The sequence below is a fragment of the Equus asinus genome, chromosome 1 (assembly GCF_041296235.1).
Source record: "Equus asinus isolate D_3611 breed Donkey chromosome 1, EquAss-T2T_v2, whole genome shotgun sequence".
Taxonomy (NCBI): domain Eukaryota; kingdom Metazoa; phylum Chordata; class Mammalia; order Perissodactyla; family Equidae; genus Equus; species Equus asinus.
The window spans coordinates 179389535-179413731 of NC_091790.1; the positions used below are offsets into that span (position 1 = coordinate 179389535).

Below are 24197 nucleotides of genomic sequence, written 5' to 3' on the forward strand. Positions count from 1 at the left end.
TTAAGTGAGTTTACTTCAAGGCTGGCCAAATAAATGAAACAGGGTTCTATCCTTGACCCTATCTTATTTATTTTTTGGGCAAATTATTTGACTGAAGACATAATAGCACACATTTGTCCAATTTGAATGTGACCAAAGCTGGTAGCGCTTACTAGCACTAAAATCAATCAAACTAACATGGGCTATATGATCTTGACATGCTGGAACATTAGGGGAAAAAATTAATTGAAAAACTGTGAGCTCTCATATTTTAATTAGAAAATTTAATCTGAACAGTTATGGTCTACGTACAGTTGAGAAGTCTGAAAAAGTCTTGAGCATTTCAGTTGATCTGAAGTTTACCGTAATTATAAGGTGCAATGTAACTATTGAAAAGCTAAAAATATTACCATGCTACCAGGAAAGTCGCTAGCTCCCTTAATAGAATAACTTTCTAATTCTCCAGGCTTGGCAGTGGACGGAGTCTCCAGTTATGGAAGAGTGGATGGACCTCACTACTGTTCCCCTACCCTTTAGGAGATCCCATTGGCACCAACAAGCTGTACCCTGTATATTCTTATTCTGGAACAAGCTATAATTTAACTAAAGGCTCCAGGAAACTGGAGGGAATTTCCACACAAAGACTACCATACACAATCAGCCTCTAGGAATGGCACTTCTTAGAGAACAGAACCCTAGCTCTTCTCAGGGTTCCCTGTGGGGGTGACCTCCTGTCCAGCCAGAGGGTTATAGCTCCTTGATAACCATCCATTCGCTTCCCTATGCAGCATCTAATTTCTCCATCACCCAAGAGCCTCCAAACACTTCTAAAGACCCATAGTAGAGTAAGGAAGATGATCCGTTCCTTTTTAATTGTAGACTCCCTTCCAAGTTACAATTCTATTCCCAGGATGTTTCTTTTCCATGGATAACTGACACTACTCTGGGAATGACTACTTCATTACAATGAGACCCCAATTTCTACTCATGTGATTGGCATTTCCTTGGCCTTAATAAGACAATCATGTCATAATACAATAAACTAATGTCGGTACAAGATACACACATATGAGCAGAGCGTGGATGTCCTTTCTATCACACTGTATTATTACCAGTATTAAGAAATAATGCCTCTGATTTTACAGTATACCAAATCTTTTTTCTTTTTTTTTTCTTTGAGAAAGATTAGCCGAGTTAACTGCTGCCAATCCTCCTCTTTTTGCTGAGTAAGACTGGCCCTGAGCTAACATCCGTGTCCATCTTCCTGTACTTTATATGTGGGACACGTGCCACAGCATGGCTGACAAGCAGTGCCATGTCTGTACCCGGGATCTGAACCAGCGAACCCAGAGCCGCCAAAGTGGAATGTGCACACTTAACTGCTGCACCACCAGGCTGGCCCACAGTATACCAAATCTTGAATGTTAAATTCAATTCTGCACATCAAAACTCAAGAGAAACTTTAGCAAACTGTTGTGTTTCCCAAACAAGGAGCCTAGATTGAAGAAATTGGGAAAATGAAGCTTAGAGAATCAGGAAGATATCACAGCTCTCTTCAAATTCCATTCAGATGAAGAAGCTCTTGAAGGACGTTCCAACAGTGTAATTTTCAAGGTTCTTTTCCTCTCAAAGATTTCTGATTCTCTGAGTTGTTCTGTTTCATTCTAGATAGAACCAAGACCATTGGGTACAAATGCGGGGAAGCTGACTGGGTCAATATGATTAAAAACAAAAACTCGCAAATACATAGAATGGTCCCCATAAAAAGGTGGCCTTAGGATGTATGCTGTCTATTGTTTAAAATCTCTCAGGAATTCCACTGGAATGAGTGCTGGCTAGTGAATGGTAAATAGCACAGGGTCTGCAGCTGGTTTGTTTGATTCAAATCCTGGATCCACCACTCACTACCTGAGACCTTGGGCATGCTATTTAAACTCTCTGTTTCCCACTTACTTCTTTAGCTGTGTAATGGGGATAACAATAAGGTCGTTAATGGGATAAAATGAATTCTAATTGAAAACTTCATAGAACAATGAAAGGCATATATTAAACGCAATAATTGTTGGGTATTATTAGGTCCTTCCAAACACTAACATTCTGTGATTGTAATCTTAGTTGTTTTCATCTTTCCTGACATTTTTTATAGATAAGAAAGAGTTCATTAATATAACACCCAGATAGGGCAAATGCTTGGCTCGATGAGCTGTTTTGGCTGTGTGCTACGGTTTAAAGGCCACTTAGTAGAAATATGAAACAGGTTTTAAAATAAGTAAGTTTATATTGTTGCAAAAACTATTTATAATTTGGTGCTTCTTAGGTGACTTTGAATTAAATTTAATTTAGCATTAATAAGAAAAACTTAAGTACAAGAATAGTAAATACTGAAAAAAATGTAAGCAATGCAAAATTGCCTAAGTAAATGAAAAATTCTTCTGGGCTAATTTTTAAGCATATAAATAAACATATATAATTTTATACAGTTTACCAAAAAATGGAATCATTCTCACACACTGATTTGAAATTTCCTTTTTAAAAAAAATTAAGACAATTTTTTTGCAGTAGTTTTAGGCTGACAGCAAAATGGAGGGGAAGGTACAGAGATTTCCCTGAGACCCACTACTGCCACACAAGCACAGCCTCTCCCGTTGTCAACGGCCCCCACCAGAGTGTGCGTAAAAGAAACATCTGAGACTATTTCTTCAAACTCTGAGCCTGTGCCCAGTTGGGACATGAGCTGTTTGGTTTTAAGCAACAATGATGCCTTGCCTTTTTAAATAAGAGTAAAGAGTCACTGATTTGGAATATTAACGATGAAGACCACATGACAAAGGAGAAAACGTGTCAATGTATGGAGTAAGCGGAAGTTTCTTATGTGTAAACAAAAAGTGAAGGTTGTCGTCAATTGAGAGTATTTACCATTTTTCATGTGAATTGATGATGTGAGGTGCCATTTTCACTGTCTGCTTAAATCCTATCATGAAAGGATTTTTCTATTGGTCTGGGAACAGCAAAGAAGCAAAATTAGTACATCATATTCCTAATAGGTTTGAAATTAATAGAAAAACAGTAAAGTCAATTCTTTTTCCACTCCAGGTTTCCTTTGAATAATGAATTTCTTGAGCATTTAAAATGTGATAGGATTGACTCTAAATCAATTTAAACATGTTGTGACTGGAACAATCCATTTTATAAAACAAGAATAATTTTTCATGTCACATTTCTAAAAAGAAAGAAGTATTCACATATGGAAGAGAAGCCATGACTTTTTAAGAAAGATCATACATATGTACACTAAGAGAGAAGTTATATGCACTATAGTGTTCTAGTTTCTAGACATATCTGGAAACCACGTAAAGATATTATTCACATATTAGATTTCTACTTCCTATTAATTTTGACACTGGTTTAATTAAGTCGATTGGTAACACTGAATAACTGATGTGACCTTTGCAGAAGTAAAGTGATAGCTTAAGCTTAATTCTGAAAATGTGCACTATGAAGACAAGACAGTGATTTCTACCCAAACATCTCTTATTGGATCAGAGACTTTTAAATTCATAAATGGAAAATTATCTTGCTAATTCTGTGCAAATCATCATGGGAATTGGAAGTAGATCCTGATTTATTCCTTTGCAGGGTCATTCCTATGCTGCCTAGTCACGCACCAAGGTCAACCCAGCTCACTTCTTAGTGCCATAGTTAAGCTCTTTTCAGTGCCTGAAGTATGGACTTGTATAGGATACTAAGATACTATCTTCTATACACTACTACTTCCCTTTATTTTTTGCTTAGGATTTTGTTAAATCTTTGTAGGACATAACTCTTCTATAGGAAGGCATTTTGTAGTCTATGTTGTCTTTAATTCTTTTATTCGACATGTATTAATTGAGTTCCAACATGGCCAGGCACTGTTCTAGACAGTGGGGCTACATCTGCGAAGAACAGAGACCAAGATTCCTGCTGTGGAGATTCTAGTGCAGAGAGAAAAAATAAACTATAATAAATAGACAAGTTAAATAGAATGTTGGAAGGCAAAAAGTGCTATGGAAAATAGGAAAAGTGGAGTAGAGAAAGGGAGGTCAGGAGCTCCTGGTAGAGTTGTGGCGCAGGTTACAGTGGTAAAGGTGATAGTCAGGGCGGGCCTCACTGAGAAGTGATATTTGAGTAAAGACTGGAAGTGGTGAAGGAGCATTTGACAACAACAACAACAATATGCTTTTCATTAAAACAACATGTTTTTAAAATATTAAGAGAGCATCGCAGATTTCCCTGCGCCCAACCTGTTTTGCTATTAACCCTAGATCTATGGGTTAGCATCTTTTATATTTCTATTCTTTTCAGCTGCATTTATGTTGCTTAAATATAGAATTGAGCTTATTATTACATAATTGTTTCCTGATTTTTTTTTTAGGTTTTGTATTAATTGAATCAAAAGGAAATGCTGAGGAAATGATGCTGTATTTTAAGCTAGGAAAGATATTTTGGAAATCCTTTTCTTCTTTATTTTTTTAAGAAAATGTTTCTGATGTGCATAGCATTGCTTTCATCTTCACTAAGAAAATGTAGCATGTAAATTATATAAATAACACTAAGAGCAATAATGAATATTTATTCAGTGCTTATCATATACCAGTAAGATCTGGGGCTTGGTATTTACTCCACATTATTATCCTAACAAAATCCTTATAATAGTCCTGTGAGGTAGCTCACATTATCCCCATGTCACAGGTAAGGAAACCCAGATTACAGAAGTTAGTAAATGGCAGAACTATGATTTTAACTCACATCGGCTTCGATCCAAAATTTTACTGCTTAACTTGCCACTGAACCCAAGTATACACAGCACAGTTGTAAAAGGCAAGATCATTTTGGATAGCATGGACACGAACAATTTTTATTTTAAGAATTGTGTATTTACATGAAATTGACATTCTCATTAGGTCTCAAGAGATGTGAGAGAGAAAGAAAGAAAGAAAGAAAGAGAAAGAAAGGGATCCTGACATTTGGAATGGTGACATTTGGAATGGTGACATTTGGGAAGATTTGGAGAAAGCTAAATCTCCGAACTGCCCAGAATCACTCACCTTTTCTCTTCCATATCTTGAGGAAGATATGGAAATCAACCTTTGATTGTTGAAAACAGCTAAACATTTCTCTTAAGAAAGTACTATCTTTTCACTAGTTACAAGAATATGAAATTACAGAGCCTCAGGGATAAAATGCAGATTTAGATTTGGAAAAGAAAAGTTCCAACCAGAATTGGCTAGTTTATATCTTTGAAAATTTTAGTTATATCATTTTCTCATTCAGTGTAGTAATTATTGATGAGAAGCTTCTGTGGTGAGGTAACCTGTTAGATCCTGATCCCTTGACTTCAAGAAGATGGCATAACACAGAGCCATTAATATTCCAGCCAATATAAAATGGCATTTGTGACATGTACATCCAAGGAATGGTCTGCTGCTCTATGAACAGCTGTGAAAGGAGGCTTGATTGTTCAGGCGGAAGTCTTCCCTGATGGGTTGGCGTTAACCAAGCAAAGAGGCAGGGACTAGCATTTCAAGTAGGCCAAATGGCATGTGCACCTACTCTATGGTGGAAGGGATAATGTAAGAAGGAGGGACTTTAAGAAGGCCACCATGGCTAAGGTGGAGAGAGCAGTGTGAGCGAATGAGGTACAGTATGAGACTAGCTTTTTAAAACATTTTTTATTTTATTGAGGCCGTAATAGTTTGTAACATTGTGAAATTTCATTATTTGTCAGTCACCATATATATGCGCCACTTTATCACTTATGCCCACTCCCCAACCCCCTTCCCCTTTGGTAACCACTAATCTGTTCTCTCTGTCCATATGTTTATCTTCCACATATGAGTAAAATCATACTGTGTTTGTCTTTCTCTGTCTGGCTTATTTTTCTTGAAATAATACCCTCAAGGTCCATCCATCTTGTTGCCAATGGGATGATTTGGGGGTTTTTTATGGCTAAGTAGTATTCCACTGTATGTATGTTCACCATATCTTCTTTATCCAATCATCAGTTGATGGGCACTTGGGTTGCTTCCACTTCTTGGCTATTGTGAATAACGCTGCAGTGAACAGAGGGGTGCATAAGTCTCTTTGAATTATTGATTTCAAGTTTCTTGGATAAATACCCAATAGTGGGAAACCTGGGTTGTATGGTATTTCTACTTTTAATTTTTTGAGCAATCCCATACTGTTTTCCATAGTGGCTGCACCGGTTTGCATTTCCACCAGCAGTGTAGAAGGGTTCCCTTTTCTCCACATCCTCCATCCACATTTTTTATTTTTTGTCTTAGTAATTATAGTCATTCTAACAGGTGAAGGTGATATCTCATTGTAGTTTTGATTTGCATTTCCCTGATGATTAGTGATGTTGAACATCTTATCATGTGGCTGTTGGCCATCTGTATATCTTCTTTGGAAAAATATCTGTTCATATCCTCTGCCCATTTTTTGATCAGGCTGTTTGTTTTTGTGTTGTTGAGTTGTATGAGCTCTGTATATATTTTGGACATTAACCTCTTGTTGGATATATGATTTGCAAATATTTTCTCCCAGTTGGTGGGTTGAATTTTCATTTGTTCCTGGTTTCCTTTGCTTTGCAGAGGCTCTTTAGTCTGATGAAGTCTCCTTTGTTTATTTTTTCTTTTGTTTCCCTTGTCCAACTAGACATGATATTTGAAAAGATGCTTCTAAGATCAATGTCAAAGAGTGTACTATTTATATTTTCTTCTTGGAGTTTATGGTTTCACATCTTACTTTCAAATCTTTAATCCATTTTGAATTAATTTTTGTGTATTGTGAAAGATAATGGTCTACTTTCATTCTTTTGCATGTGGCTATCCAGTTTTCCCAGCACCGCTTATTTATTTATTTTTTTGCTGAGGAAGATTAGCCCTGAGCTAACATCTGTGCCAATCTTCCTCCTCTTTATATATGGGTCACCAGCACATCATGGCCGACAAGTGGTGTAGGTCTGCACATGGGAACCAAACCTGTGATCCTGGGCTGCCAAAGTGAAGTGTGCCAAATGTAACCACTATGCCATGGGGCTGGCTCCCCAACACCATTTATTGAAGAGACTTTCCTTTCTCCATTTTATGTTCTTGGCTCCTTTATCAAAGATTAGCTGCCCGTAGATGTGTGGTTTTGTTTCTGGGCTTCCAATACTGTTCCATTGATCCATGTGTTTGTTTTTGTACCAGTAGCATGCTGTTTTGATTACTATAGCTTTGCAGCATATTTTGAAGTCAGGGATTGTGATGCCTCCAGCTTTGTTCTTTTTCTCAGGATTGCTTTAGTTATTTGGGGTCCTTGGTTGCCCCATATGAATTTTAGGATTCTTTGTTCTATTACCATGAAGAATGCAATTGGGATTCCAATTGGAATTGTATTGAATCTATAGATTGCTTTAGGTAATATGGACATTTTAACTATGTTTATTCTTCCAATCCATGAGCATGAGATATCATTCCATTTCTTCATGTCATCATCAATTTCTTTCAATAATTTCTTATAGTTTTCATTGTATGGGTCTTTTACCTGCTTGGTTAAATTTATTCCTAGATATTTTATTCTTTTTGTTGTGATCATAAATGGGATTGTATTCGTGAGTTCTCTGTTAGTTCATTATTAGAGTATAGAAATGCAAGTGATTTTTGTAAGTTGAATTCTGTCCCCTGCAACTTTGTTGTAGTTGTTGATTATTTCTCATCATTTTCTGGTGGCTTATTAGGGTTTTCTATGCATAGAATCAGGTTGTCTGCAAACAGTGAGAGCGCCACTTCTTCCTTGCCGATTTGGATAACTTTCATTTCTTTTTCTTGCCTAATTGCTCTGGCCAAAACCTCCAGTACTGTATTGAATAAGAGTGGTGATGGTGGGCACCCTTCTTGTTTTCAGAAGGCTGGCTTTCAGTTTTTCCCCAGTGAGTATGATGTTGGCTGTGGGTTTGTCATATATAGCCTTTATTACGTTGGGGTGCTTTCCTTCTATACTTATTTTATTCAGAGTTTTTATCGTAAATGGATGTTGGATCTTGTCAAATGCATTTTCTGGTTCTATTGAGATGATCATGTGGTTTTTATTCCTGATTTTGTTAATGTGGTGTATCACATTAATTGATTTGCAGATGTTGAACTATTCGTGCATCCCTGGTATAAATCCTGCTTGATCATGGCACAGTGATCCTTTTAATGTATTGCTGTATTCGGTTTACCAATATTTTGTTGAGAATTTTTGTATCTATGTTCCTCAGTGATATTGGCCTGTAATTTTCCTTCTTTTTGTTGTCTTTGTCTGGCTTTGGGATCAGGGTGATGTTGGTCTAGCAAAATGTGTTTGGAAGTGTGCCATCTTCTTCAATTTTTTAAATAATTTGAGGATAGGTATTAAATCTTTGAATGTTTCGTAGAATTCTCCAGAGAAGCCATCTTGTCCTGGACTTTTACTTTCAGGGAGGTTTTTGATTACTATTTCAATCTCTTTATTTGTGATTGGTCCATTCAGATTCTCTAATTCTTCTTGATTCCGTTTTGGGAGGTTGTATGAGTCTAAGAATTTATCTATTTCTTCTAGATTGTCCAATTTGTTGGTGAATAGTTTTTCATAGTATTCTCTTATAATCCTTTCTATTTCTGTAATAGCCATTGTAATTTCTCCTCTTTTATTTCTAATTTTATTTATTTGAGTTTTCTCTCTTTTTTCTCAGTGATTCTGGCTAAGGGTTTGTCAATTTTGTTTATCTTCTCAAAGAACCAGCTCTTAGTTTCATTGATCCTTTCTACTTTTTTTGGTTTCTATTTCATTTATTTCTGCTGTAATTTTTATTATTTCCCTCCTTCTGCTGAGTCTTGGGTTTATTTGTTCTTCTTTTTCTAGTTCTGTTAGGTATAGTTTAAGACTACTTATTTGAGATTTTCCTTGTTTGTTACGGTGGGCCTGTGTTGCTTTGAATATCCCTCTTAGGACTGCTTTTGCTGCATCCCATAAGAGTTGGTATGGTGTAATTTTCATTTTCATTTGTCTCTAGATACTTTTTGATTTTTCCTTTAATTTCTTCATTGATCCATGGGTTGTTCAGGAGCATGTTGTTTAGTCTCCACATATTTGTCACTTTCCCAGATTTTTTCTTGTAGTTGATTTCTAGTTTCATAGCATTATGGTCAGAAAAGATGCTTGATATGATCTCAATCTTCTTAAATTTATTGAGGCTTTCCTTGTTTCCCAACATATGATCTATCTTTGAGAATGTCCATGAGCACTTGAGAAGAATGTGTATTCTGCTAATTTTTGATGGAGTGCTCTATACATATTTATTAAGTCCACCTGGTCTAGTTTTTTGTTTAATTCCACTATTACTTTATTGACTTTCTGTCTGGATGACCTATCCATTGATGTAAGTGGGATATTGAGGTCCTCTACTATTTTTGTGTTGCTGTTATTTCTCCTTTTAGGTCTGTTAATCATTGCTTTATGTACTTTGGTGCTCCTGTGTTAGATGCATACATATTTATAAGTGCTATGTCCTCTTGGTGGAGTGTCCCTTTTATCATTATATACTGCTCCTCTTTGTCTCTCATTGCCTTTTTTCTCTTGAAGTCTACTTTGTGTGATATAAGTATGGCAACACCTACTTTCCTTGTTTGCCATTAGCTTGGAGTAGCCTCTTCCATCCCTTCGCTCTGAGCCCATGTTTGTTTTTAGAGCTGATATGTGTTTCCTGGAGGCAGCATATTGTTGAGTCTTGCTTTTTAATCCATCCATCCACTCTCTGTCTTTTGATTGGAGAATTTGATCCACTGACACTTAGAGTGATTATTGATATATGAAGGCTTAATACTGCCATTTTATCTCTTGTTTTCTAATCATTCCATATTTCCCTTGTTTCTCATCCCATATATTTCCGACTGCCAATTCAGTTTGGTGTCTCTGTATGATTACTCTCATTATTTATCATTTGTATCTCTATTTTGATTTTTTGTTTAGTGGTTGCTGTGAGGTTTGTATAAAAGTTCTTATAGATGAGATAGTCCATTTTCTGATAGCTTCTTATTTCCTTAGTCTAAGAAGGTCCCATCCCTTTCCTCTTCTCCCTTATTCTGTTTTGTTTTGTATTTGTGATTAAAATGAAGTGATTATATTTATTATTGATGCTTTCCTTCCTTTCACTTTAATATTATAGTTAAATGTTTGCTAACCTGTTCTGATAGAGAGCTGCAATTTTCTAATTTTGGCTGCCCATCTCCTTGCTCAAGGTTCTGTAGACCCCTTCTTTTTTTTTCTGGTATGAAGGCCTTCTTGATCATTTCTTGTAGGGGAGGTCTTATGGTGGTGAACTCCCTCAGCTTTTTTTCATCTGGGAAAGTTTGTATTTCTCCATTGTATCTGAAGGATAGTTTTGCTGGATAGAGTATTCATGGCTGAAAGTTTCTGTCTTTCAGAATTTTGAATATATCATTCCATTCTTTCCTAGCCTGTAAGGTTTTTGTTGAGAAATCTGCTGAAAGCCTAATACAGGTTCCTTTGTAGGTTATTTTCTTCTGTCTTGCTTCCCTTAATATTTTTTCTTTGTCATTGACTTCTGCCAGTTTTACTAATCTATGCCTTGGTGAAGGTCTTTTTACGTTGATGTAATTAAGAGTTTATTACCTTCATTTGCATGTAATTCTGGCTCCTTTCCCAGGTATGTGAAGTTCTCAGCTATTATTTCTTTAGAAAAAGCTCTCTGTTCCTTTCTCCTTCTCTTCTCCTTCTTGAATACCTATAATCCTTATGTTGCATTTCCTAACTGAGTCAGATAGTTCTCAGAGAATTTCTTCATTTCCTTTTAGTCTTAGTTGTCTCTCCTTTTCCATCTGCCGTATTTCTATATTTCTGTCCTCTAAATTACTAATTCTGTCCTCCACGATATCAGCTCTGTTTTTTAAGGATTTCAGATTTTTCTTTATCTGATTTACTGTGTTTTTCATCTCCAACATTCAGCTTTTTTTAATAGTTTTAATCTCCTTTTTGAATAATTCCCTCTGTTCATTAATTTTATTCCTGAGAAATGTCTTTCTGAGTTTTCTTGTAACTTGTTGAGTTTCATCATGATAACTCTTTTGAATTCTCTGTCATTTAGATTGTAAATTTCTGTGACTTCAGGACTGATTTCTGGTTACTTGTCATTTCACTTCTGGTCTGGAGTGGTAATATACTTTTTCATACTATTTAATGCGGTGGACTTTTGCTGTTGCATAGCGGTAGTATCTGGTCACAGATTCCACCTATCACCACTAGGGGGTGGGGACAGGAGCTGTGTTTTCTGAGCCTGCTGCAACCCCTGGCAGATGTGCCTATCTGTTGGAAGCTGTGCTGACAGGGCCTGTTTGCATTTGCCCACTGGCTGCTACTGCTTCACACACATAGGTGCAGGCTTCTGGTGGGGATCCTCTGCTCTGGCCAACCAGCCGAGCTGGTGTGCCATATGGGAAGGGGTGGAAGGATGCTTTGTTTTGGATGCACAATCTCCCATGCTCCTGTTCTGCACTCACTGTCTGCCTGCCTGGGCTGCTTGGCTTGGTGTGGATGCCCTCATCATTGCTTAGCCACCTTGGTGTGGAGTGTTTCCACAGGCTGGGAGACTACTCTGAGAGTGCAAGCATTCCTGCGGACATCTGTCTTCCCCCTTCTCCTCTAAGAGTCGCATGCCATCTGCTGCATGAGGCCCCATGCCCTAGATCACTGCCACTCAGGAGGGAGGGGAAATACACTTACCTCCTTCCACTACCTCCCAGGGGGGTTCAGCACCATCACCTTCAGATATATTGGTATGTGCATCTCTCAGACCTCAACTGTGTTGTGTGAATGTCCTCTGTTGGTTTATGAATGTCCTTTTGCTTGTATCTTATTGGGGAGAGACTAAGGGAAGAGCTCACTTTGCCGTGATGCAGACATTACTCTGAGAATAGCTTTTTAAGGAGTTTTGCCTTTAGCAGTAAATCTTTTCCTCTTCAAATTTCAATTATGACTTTAATTGTGATATTTTGTTTTAATTATACTTATTTTTTAACATAATCTTTTTAGTACATACTAGTTTTTCTTTTACTATAGTAATATAATTTTTATTTGACAACAAGTTTATTTAAAAATAGAGTGAGCTTTAATTTTATAATCATTATTATTACAGATGTGGACAGATGTAGAAAAAACTATGAATGTGGTATGGACATGACTCAAGTTTGAGAAACATAAGACTGGGCAAGTGTTTGGCCACTTACGGCCCTTGGGCCAAATCCAGCTCTCCACCTGATTCTGTAAATAACATATTATTGGAACACAGTTGCAGTCATTTGTTTTATTATTGCCTATGGCTGCTTTCCCCTGTGCTGGCAGAGCTGAGTGTTTGAGACAGAGACTATATAACCCCCAAAGCCTAAAATATTTACTATGCAACCTTTGACAAAAAAATTTGCTGACCCCTCCATCAAGCTATACTATTAAAGCATTTTTAAAAATTTAACAATCAGTATAATCGTGGTGTTTGGAGAGGCTCAAAACAAGAAGCTTTGTGCCACTTTGGCATGTGATATATTTTGAGCTAAAGGCAATCGAGACTCTGTGGGCTCAAGAGAAACTATTATCTCCCCCTTAAAGAATTTAAATTGGGAGCCTTTCTCATAGTAAGAGTTATTACCAGAAATAACTTTTTATGACATATCTATATGATAGGACAAACAGCTAATGCCTGAACATCTGCTCTTCTTATTATCCTGTGAATTATCCTTCTCCCTTCTGAGCTCCCAGGCCCCTATTCCATTCTTCAGCTCAAGATGGCATCAATACCTCATTTTACCTTTCTTTTTTCAAACCTCTCGTGTATGTGGGGTTCCTGTACATATGAAATTAAATTTTTTTTTTCCTGTTAGTCTGTCTCATATCAATTTGATTATTAGACCAGCTGAAAGAACTTTTGTAGGGTGGTGGAAAATTCTTTCTCTCCAACGTTTTATGAGGCACAGATACATTTAGCAACCAAACTTGTCCTTTCACTATATTGTCCCTTTTCTATATTCAAGACAGTTAAGTGCCGTTCTACAGATCAGGGGCATTCCAGGACACCTAAGGCTTGAGGCCATGTGAGAAGACTGGGCTATTATGAGAGGTTCTTTGTTTACTGTTTGACAGGATAGAGTCTGTCTTCTCCTCAAATTCTGTTTGATCAAAAACACTGAAGTAATAACAGGAGCAGATGATTACCAAGGTCCTGAGGCTCCATTAAAGATCAGAGTAAAACTTATGCTTCAAAGGATCCTAGTATGGAGGGAAGGTCAAAGCTTTGAATTCTAAGTGGGGATGAGGCAAAGGGACTTGGGATGATGGAGGTGGAAAATATAATTTCTAAATGAGCATTTTCAGAGCAGTGTGGAAATTTCTTCATCTGATGGTGTTACCAAACAGGTCATTTTGCCTGTCACCTGGAAAGCCAAACAGTGAGATGACAAAATTGCAGCAGAGAGAAGGTTTTAATCACAAGGCAGCCAAGTGAGGAAGCAAGAGAATGAGTCTCAAATCTGCTTCCCTGAAAATGGGGTCTCAGGGATATTTATGGGATAGGGGGCATGGTGGTCTGAAGTATGGAGATAGATGATTGGAGGTGAGGAGAGGTGAGGTAATTGATGATCTGTGCAAGCATGTTCAAAATTCATGCTTCTTCATAGGACACGTGTTCACAAAATGGTGGTGTTAGCATGATCTAAGGGTAGATTTTTTAGCCTCTTGATGTCAAAAGATCACTTATGGGCCCAGTAGATGAGTTGGTGGTCTCAACTGACCTGAACTAGACAAGAGGTCCTAATTCCTGAAAAACAGTTCAAACACCCATTACCATGGTGAGCCAGGTGCCAGGGAGATGTTATCTATAGGAACCTAGTGGGAGTCAGATAGTATATTGCCTAAGCAGCACAGTTAACAATGGGTTAACAATGGGTTTTCTAACAACGGGTGGGTGAACGAATAAAAGCTATAATCAGTAATTGCAAAAAGGAAAAAGCACCTTTAGTCACTAGCTACCTAATCAATGGCTAACTTTTTACTGGTTTCAGTGGTCAACATTCTACCATGCTCTAGTTTCATATTCCTTTTCAGCTTAACAAATACATTCTGACCAAGTCTTCCATAATCAGTATTCTTGCAGAGAATGCTTCTCCTGATTAGCTGTGTGTGTCCTGTGAAGGGTGGTAGGCGTATCTCTGCATCACATCTAGTTGACATTAGGAGCCCTTGCTGTCTTAAGCACTGTTTCCGGTGTTTGACACCTATTATCTCACTTCATCCTTCCTTTGAGCTCATGAGGTAAATACTATTATTATCCCTATTTTAGGGCACAGAGGCATGGGCAGATTAGTAACCTGTTCAAAATCATATAGCTGGTACTTGGTAGACTAGGGATTTTAACCCAGGATTTGACTCCAGTGGTGTATTTTAATTGCTACCCTATCTGCTTCTCTTCTAACCTGGACATCCAGCTGAAGGCACAGTGTAAAGTCACACTCCATGCTTAGGGGGCAGAGCCTCCCTTGAAGGGGTGAATTTTCTTAGTGTCAATCTCTGAAGAAGAGACAGGGCTTTAGGCATGAAGCTGGGACTAGGAATGCTGGCTTTGGAAAGGCTGGAGAACGAATTCCTGGCCCCACACTTGGTCTTTTTCTCTTCAGACTAGACTTTTAGGGAGGCAAGGGTTTAAACATTAGCCCTTGAAAGCTGCTCGCCATGGTCAGCCCCTCTACTTGGAAACAAGGCATTGAACCTTAGAGAGCAAGTGGTAACTTGTATCCCAAATTATAGAGTTTCAAATTATTTTGTGGATTTATTTTCCTTTTATTAATCTCTTGCAAAGTCTTGTTTAAAGATCCTGGCTTGTGTTAAGGGTATCAAGGGAAGAACAATGGTCCATATTTAATCAAAGAGAACCATGTGTCTTGACTCTGATCCTAACATGTTGACGCAACAGCACATAGAGACTCATAAGGGGAAATGTGACTTTCCAGAGACGAGTGGCGGTTACAAGTCAGAAACTTCTCCCATGGATGAACGCCCTCAATCACTGGCACTGGATGATATGTGTTTTATTGTATTAAAGCATCCCCTTGCAGTTGTGTGAAGCTCTAAGATAGAAAAGTGATGATGTGGTCCCCATTTTGGGGAAAGTTTTCAATCCATTAGAAAACAAGTGAAAATTCAACTGAGTAAATTTAAAGATCAAATTGGCTTTATTAAACAATTCATGCATCAGCCAGCATCCCATCTAGGAATAGACAGGAGCTGCAGAAAAAGAAAGCTTTTCTAAGGCAGAGAGGGAGTGAATGAAAGGAAATTATTAGCAAAGAATGCATTGTGTTATGCAAGGTCGCCCTCCTAGGGAAAAAGGAAAGAGGTCTGTGGGTGAATTACCTCTGAGTGCTGACCAGGAAATCCTGTCTTGGCTGGTTAAAGGTCACATTCCCGGGAAGGTTGAAACTACAATTAGGTTAGGTATTATGTCTCGGTTTGCTGCCATGGGGCCTAACATAAGTGACTCACTTTGGGCCTATTGTCTCTTTTTTAACTATAGTATATACACATAATATATATATTAACCACAATAAAATATGCTAAGTTTCATAATGGCAGAATGAAACATAGTGTGTGTGTTGAGAGGTACTATCAGTTATGCCTGAGTGGGGATAGATAGAGCAAGCTGGATGAAGTTGAATGAAAGTTAATCCACACAGAAAAACAGCATGAGGAAGACTGAGCCCAGACTGAGCCCGGACTGGCCTTTGCACCACATTGTAGGCCGTGGTAAGGAATTTTTAGGGGAATCAAGGGAAATGGGGAGGTGTTGGAAATTTTTAGTAAAGGAGTAATATGTATGCTATAAAAAGAAAAAAAACCGTGGGACATTGTCGAGGATATATTGGAGAGGGACATGTAGGGGAGCCTCTTGTAGACTGAAGTACACACTGTTGCCCACCTGCACAGAGGGGGAGCAGGCAGAAGGCAGCGTTGGGGCTGCTGCCACCCTTGCTGCAAGGAGGTCAGGGAAGACAACATTGATTGGCCACCAATTTTTCAACTTGGAGGTCATAGGTGAACTTGAAAGAGCAATATCCATCAGTGGTGGAGACCAAACCTAGTCAGAGTGGATCCAAGACAGAATGAGCAGTGAGGAAGTAGACATTGTAAGTGTGGAAATCCCTTTCATGGAGTTTTGCTGTGAAGGAGAGCAGAGAAATGGGCAGTAGGCAGAGAGTTGTGAAGTCAGGGGACACTTTATCTTAGAGATATCTTTTTCTTAGAGACAGGAGCTATTGATGTATGTTTGTCAGCTGATGAGACGATGTAATGGAGAGAGAAAATGTGGTGATCCAAGAGGTTATAGGATTACTGTAGGAGCAAGATGGCGGATATACAAGAAGTGATTAGACACAGTGCACAAGTGGAGGAGTTGGCTGTATATTGAAACACAGATGTTTACTCTCAAGAATAGGACAAAAGCCAGAATGTGTGAATTTGTAAAGGCAAAGAGTTGGTAGTGTGGTATAGGAAGATAAAGACACTGTCTTCTGATTGCCTTTGTTTTCTCAGTGCATAAGAAGTAACGTCATCATCTGATGTGAGAAGAAGAGAAGGCTATTAAAAGATTTGAGGAAAAAGGAGAAGCTATGTGCAATACTGTGATGTATAATAAGATATATATTTGGTCTTTGTCCTGTTTCTGGCACAGAGCTCTTGAAACTCTGGGAATTTCCCAAGTGATGAGATAACAAGCTATCTCCTGTTATGTTAATGAGATGACTTTTGGACCACACCTAAGGATGGCGGCTGGTTGCCAGGAGAACCAGCCATGTGATTAGAGGTTTGCAACTTTCACTCTCATCCCCAACCTCCAGGGAGGGAAGAGGGCCTGGAGGTTGAATCAATCACTGATCAATGATTTAATCAATCACAACTATATAATGAAGCCTCCATAAAAACCCGAAAGGACAGGGTTTGAAGAGTTTCCCAGTTGGTGAACAAATGGAGGTGCTAGGAGAGTGGTACCCTCAGAGAGGGTATGGAAGCTCCGTGCCCTTTCCCCACACCTTTCCCTATGCATTTCTTCCATCTGGCTATTTCTGAGTTACATCCTTTTATAATAAACCAAAGGTCTAGTAAGCAAAATGTTTCTCTGAATTCTGTGGACTGCTCTAGCAAATCAATTGAACCAAAGGAGGGGGTTAAGGGAACCTCTGACTTATAGTGTCAGAAGTACAGGTGGCAACCTGGGCTTGTAACTGGCACTAGAAGTAGGGGAAAGGGGAGCAACTGTGTAGGACTGAGCCCTCAACCTGTGGAATGTCAGGCTAACTCTGGGTAGATAATGTCAGAATTGAGTTAGATTAAATTGAATTCTCAGATGCCCTACTAATGTCTGAGAATTGCTTATGGGTGTGGGGAAGCATCTTCATCCCCACATGTTGGAATTGGGTCCAGAAACACAAAAGACTATAAAATAGTAATAGAATAACTTGACTAGGGAAGAGTATTTGTATTGCTTGCCAGCACTGAGGCCCACTTGAGTTTTGAGTTCTAAATTTAATGTAAGTCCTCCCAGTTCTTTTCTATCCATCATCAACTGCTTGAGTGAAGGCATGGGATAGGCAGAGAGTGTATTTTTCCAGGTTTGGAATTTTGGAAAGGGTATACAAGAGAGAGAGACAAGCAAGGAAGAGAGTAGTATGTACATGAAGGAAACCAGAATGTGTCACCCCAAAATATGCCCCTTGAATATAAAAATTATTTTAGGCTGAAGGCAATTAAGAAGTAGGAAAATGCAATTAAAGCTCCCCTTTTATGTCTAAAGGTAGGAGGTAAATTCTCTTTTTACTGGAGTAAATTCTCTTTTTACTGGAGACAGACTCTTATCAGACCAGAGACCAGAGAAGTCTGCAAACAAACCTTGTTAAACAAACTCTTACCTTTCTAGTTACTTCTTTACCATTTTCTACCCATAGTCTAAACACCTTTGTCTCATCAGTTCTTCACAAATGTATTGTTTCTTTGTCTAAACGGTGTAAAAGCTTCCTGCTCTGGTCACTTCTGTGAGAGAATACGCTTCTGCTGTTGTAAGCCAGCTAGTTTACGATAATTTATTACAGTAGCCGTACGAAACTGCATGTAGTGGTAGTATTATGTATCTGTGGAGTCTTTGTTAGCCTCACTGAATGGCAAGTGAGTCAATTTTACTACAGCGCATAGCTGAACATGGGCTTTTCTCATGCTCCAGGTTTCAGGAGAATGCGTTATTCCGAGGGAATGGACTTCTTGAATGAGGAACAGAGGGTGCAAAATCAGTAACTGAAACACACTTTTACATCTGTCAAAATTGACTTTAGTGGAGACATTTTAAGATGGATTGGAATTGCCTTTCTAGAGAAAATGCTTTGTTGTCTTGAACCTCGGACTGGGCCAAACCTTTGACTGGGCCAAACCTTTGGACTGGACCAAAATGGCAATTGTTTTACAAGCAATTGTTTGAGAAGTCAGCAGAACAAACATCCTGATCACAAAGGCTGATGATTGTGGACTTTCTGAAGATTGAATCAGTAGTCAATCATTGTTTAGCCAAGACTAGATCCCTGCCTCCAACTCTAATTAAAAGTCCTTGTAATAAAATCTCCCTTCTTTCTCCTTAAAAAACCCCTGACTTATATTCTCTACTGGGACACTATTTGGGTTTCTATCTGAAACTGTGCTCCCTGAATTGAAATTATTTAATCCCAGATAAACACTTTGCCTCTTAAACTAGTTTCTGTTTTTGCAGGTTGACACATCCTAGAAACGTCAAGAGTTTTAGACATTACATCTTGCAGTCTCATTAGTGCAGATCAGTGTTTTTCAGTTGGAGAAGGTGCTACTGGCTTCTGGTAGGTAGAGACCAAGGAGGTTTAACAATGCACAGGATAGCCTCCCACAACAAAGACTTATGTGGCCCAAAATGCCAAAAGTGCTAAAGGTGAGCAACCTGAGGGTAAATGTAAACATAGTGCCATTGTTACCAAGACCCAAGGGACGAGTGACCTGCAAATGGGTCCTTTTGCCCAGAGCCGCTCACACCAATTGAACAAGACCGGGTTTGGAACAGGGGAGCAGAAACATTATTCACTGACCAATGAATGGAGGAGGCAGAGCTCCTGCACTAAAACACCTACTCCCTGAAGGGAAGGTGAGCAGGGTTCTGAGGGGATGTGAAGAGGGAAGGGTCTCCGCATCATCACTCAGGGTGTGGCCACTTGGGGCATGCGCAGATCTTCCCTTCTTGCACATGGCACCTTTTGCACCCATTTCCTTTTGTGCATGGCACCACAGTGTCATCTTGGACCTTTCTGGTTTGGATTGGTTCTGCCATTTGGCCACTTGGCATTGTTCTGCCTTGGATCTTATCAGTAAACACAACTTAAAAACAAAGCATTAGACATGGAAAATGTTTTAGGGACTTCCCTGGGTGACAAAATTCTTCCTCTGACTGTGTTCTGCTCCTCATTCTTGAGAGGCAAAGGATGAAGCTCCATCTTCCATAACTACTTCCAACTGACCAGGGGCATCATCACAGGGGCCCATAGAGGAGCAGAACTTATCTCTAGGAACTTTTAGATGAGTTTGGTTGTCATCTAGTTGGACTCCCAACCTCTCATATCCCTGGTTAATACCATTTGGAATTTAAGTAGTCTTTGCTAACAAAGGAAACCAGACAGTTTAGGATGTGAGGCCCAAAAAGTAGAAGAAGCAGAATAGCCACCAGAGGCCCCAAAAGTGGTAGAAACCAAGTGAGGCTGGGAAGAGCCTGTTTAATCTCGTTCTGGATCTTTTTTGTTAAGTCTGGTTGGCCTTTTTCATTTAACCAACTAACATCTCTTTGTAGCCTAGTGGTGCTGTAGAAATAGGCACTCCACGGGGAGCACAGGTCAAGGTGAGGATAAGTATAGTTAAGAGAGATGACAGAATAAGGAGTCTCAGCACCTCCATGGGGGTGGGATGCCAGCCCACCAAGGACTTATATTTCTGTCTGTGGAATAAGAGCTTTAGGTCTGAGAGGGGCTCATAGGAGAAGTCAGGATGGCTTGGAGTTTCCAAGTCTTCTGGTTCAGGGGCTCTCTTGACTCAGCTGTGGTGTACCCAAGGGGTGACTCCCTGTAATTTTAGGGCAGTGTGAGTGGTTAGAATCACCAGATAAGGCCATTCCACATAGGAGTGAGCTGGTCCTGTGGGATCCCAGTTTTCCATGTCTTAAAGTACACCCAATCATGGGGCTGGAAGGGGTGGAGGGCCAGGTCCACGGGGCTGGGGAGGACCTGGTTGCCATATGCTGAGTACCTTCACTGTTACTCTAGTTGTTCTCTTGTACCTCCAGTATTCACCAGTTGGATTTTGGACTGGGAGAATTGGAGTGTTGCATGCTGATTGGCATATCCTGAGGAGGCCTTGATCAATCAAGTTCTTTATGAGAGGGGTCACGCCATTTAAGGCATCTTATCTGAGAGGGTATTGTTTGACATTTGGGCACTTGTGCCCAGGTTTTAGTTTCATAATCACGGGGTTCGCTTTGATGACATGCCCACTTTTCCTTGGGCCCAAACTTGGGGATTTACCCCTGGCAATTCTACTAAGTTTCCCTTTAAATCTTTTGACTCAGGCCCTTTTGTCAGACTGTAAACAGCTGGTGACCAAAGGCTGAGGGGATGTTTACCTCCAATTGGTTCCCCCATTAAATAAATGGAGGCTCCTAATTTATGCAGTAGGTCCCTACCACTAAAGGAATAGGGCATTCTGTCACATATGGAAATGAATGGGTTAACTGTTTCTCACATAATTTGCAGCTTAAAGTTTTGATAAACCACTTCTTCTTTGGGGCCCCTGATACTCCTACCATATTACATCTCTGGCTAATAAGTTTGGAGATTTGTAGCCAGACGTGAGGAAACTAGAAGAATTTAAGATCCAGTCCAATCTACAGGTAGAAAACAAAAACCTCAAAGCTAATCAATAGAACCAGAATCTAACATCCACAATTATGTATTATAGTTTCTACTGAAACATTTTTCTCTCTAAGATCACCTTCATTTACCAAAGATAGCCAAATTAACACTCGTTGGTTTGTAAAATAAGCCTAGTTTCAACAAACTAGGCCCAATTATTTACACAAGTACAGCAAGAATAGCAATTGATCCTATAGGCTCTTTTAAATCTGTTCTGCTGGAACTTTTTATAAGGAATCTCATACTGAACTTTAAAAGCCTCTCAAGGCCAGCAAAGCCAAGGACTTGTCATCAGACTCTGCTTGTAATACCCACAGATTTGGGTGAATTCCTCTATTCCCTTGAAGTTCCCCAAAATATCCTAAGGTTCCTTGCACCTGCCAGAGAAGTGACCTTTTTCTTTTTTCCCCCCAAAGATTGGCACCTGAGCTAACAATTGCTACTGATCTTCTTTTTTTTCCTTCTCCCCAAGCCCCCTAGTACACAGCTGTATATTCTAGTTGTGAGTGTCTCTGGTTGTGCTATTTGGGATGCTGCATCAGCATGGCCTGATAAGTGGTGCCATGTTCCTACCCAGGATCCGAACTGGCGAAGCCCCAGGCTGCCAAAGTGGAGTGTGTGAACTTAACTACTCAGCCACAGGGCCGGGCCCCCAGAAGTGACCTTCTTACTCATCTGGTAATGCTGCTGGAAACCCTGTAAACAAGGTACCAGGCCAAGATTTCCAGGTGGCTTTATTCCATCAAGTCAACCTTTTTTCCCAAACACTGTCTTGTCGTATCTGAGTCTGCACGTTTTTCTCAAATATGACATTGCAGTCAAATTCCTGGAGAGATCAGGTAGGGAGAAAAAGATAAATGTTCCAATTCTGCTTACAAATGCATAACTTACCAAATTGCAATGAGTATAGTTAGCTTAAGAGAAAAAAGAAAAAGATTTCCTTAAATCTGAAAAACAAAACATTAAAAAAATCAACAGCATTTCAAATGAGAAGTCATAGAAATTATAACCATTCTCATGAGTTCATTCAGCCCTATGGAACCAACTCTTGATCTTTATCTTTTGTTAGCCTTTCTTTCATGAAGTCATCAGTTTCTCTGTTAGAGTTCTGTAACTTCTTACCCAATTCAGTCTTATAATCTGAAAGTTTATCAGAAACCTGTATGCCAGAGCAAGCGTCAGAGTCCTTTCCATGAATCTCTCTGAAAATGAAACATATTTGTAAAAATATCAGAATAAAACAATGGTCTGCAAATAACAAAAATGGCAATTGACAAAGGCACTTGGCTATTTCTGTGACATACAGCACTTTGAGATAATAACTAAAACTGTGACTGACAACAAGGAAAGATCAGAATTTTTGGAATGTTATACAAATTTTAAAAACAGTTATATTAATAATATTTACCCACACAATAGAACCTAGGAAAGTTTACCATTTGTTTGATAATTTTTCCCATGTAATTTTAACATACTAAATAAATCTAATTAGTTTAACATCTTCCTTTTTATAGAAGAGAGAACAAATCCTTCTTTTTAAATTTTTTGTAAAGATTGGCAACTGAGCTAACATCTGTTGCCAGTTTTTTTTTTTTCTTCCTCTTCTTCTTCTCTCCAAAATTCCCTGGTACATAGCTGTATATTCAAGTTGTGAGTGCCTCTGGTTGTGCTATGTGGGATGCCATCTCAGCATGGCCTGATGAGTGGTGCCATGTCTGCACCCAGGATCCAAACTGGTGCAGCCCTGGGCCACTGAAGCAGAGCATGCGTACTTAACCACTTGGCTGTGGGGCTGGATCCCAGAACTAATTCTTTGAGAAGTCCCAGGGCTGACTGGAAATTCTCAAAGTTTCCTTTTATTTTTTTACATCAACAGAAAGACTTTAATTTTGGGGGAAGTTCATCAAAAAATATCAAAAAATTTTAAAACACTTGATGCAATAGGAAATAATGCTTAGTTATCTATTCAAAGTGACAACAGAAACAGTGAAGAAAAAAATCTTAATTGAGAGACCTCAGTTTTTTGAACATAGGAAATTATTTTCGTAAAACATAGATTTTGTCTTTTAGGTAGACTTCCTCAAAAAAAATCTTTTATAACCTCTTTATCAAGAGCAGATCAAAAGCTCAAGAAAATTAGCTTAACAGAGAAAGCTAAATTCTAATTTTTGCACTAGCTTACTTTCTATATTAACAGTCATTTACTTAATTAAATTCATTTCAATCTTCGCCAACTTGACCATGCACAAAACTCCTCAGGTTTTTACTTCCATCAACTTTTTGTTACTTACTTTTACATTCAGAATTTGTCCCATGCTTTCCTTTTTTTCCCCTCCTAGTACCTTAGGACAAATTTATCTTTCTTAACAAAATGAACAAAAATATTTCCATTCTTTATACTTTCTTTACTGAAAACATATAAGTTACTTTCCTTGAATACAAAGATGTTTTCCTTATTAAATTATTAGTGCTTTTTATTTAATTTAATTTATTTTTCTGTAAATTTTATTTGTTTGTTTATTTGTTTATTTATTTATTTATTTATTGAAGAAGATTAGCTCTGAGCTAAAATCTGCCACCAATCCTCTTTTTGCTGAGGAAGACTGGCCCTGAGTCTAACATCCATGCCCATATTCTTCTATTTTATGTGGGACACCTGCCACAGCATGGCTTGACAAGCAGTGCATTAGTCTGCACCTAGGATCTGAACTGGCAAAACCCGGGCCACCAAAGAAGAACATGCAAACTTAACCTCTGTGCCACCAGGCTGGCCCCAAGAAATTTTTAATTACATATATTAATTAGAATTCTTAATTCTTACAGACCTTAATTTTTAGTGAAAACTAAAAAGCAAGCAATTACGAACTGTCCTTTACATTAGCATTCTGTGATTTGGCCAACTCATAAATACTTTTTATAACTTCCAGAAACATGTTACCTTTGTTGTTGCAAAATGATCAAGAACAGTTCTAAGATAAGACAAACAAGTGAGTTTTACTTGAACCAGAGTGAGCATTATAACTGGGTAGGTCTTAGAGAGCGTTCAAGACAAGTGTGGTTTTCAGTACAATCTTACATCTTTTTAGAACAAAGAATATACATTAAACACACCCAGGATACATTTTCATCAAAATTTCAAAGGAATATTTAGTTGCA

General features: G+C 38.6%; 1 protein-coding gene across 1 annotated transcript in view; it reads left to right on the forward strand.

The window, feature by feature from the left end:
• Window positions 1-24197, forward strand: part of LOC123276968 (hyaluronidase PH-20-like) — an 87237-nt gene that overhangs the window by 55639 nt on the left and 7401 nt on the right. The gene's annotated exons all lie outside the window — the stretch shown is intronic.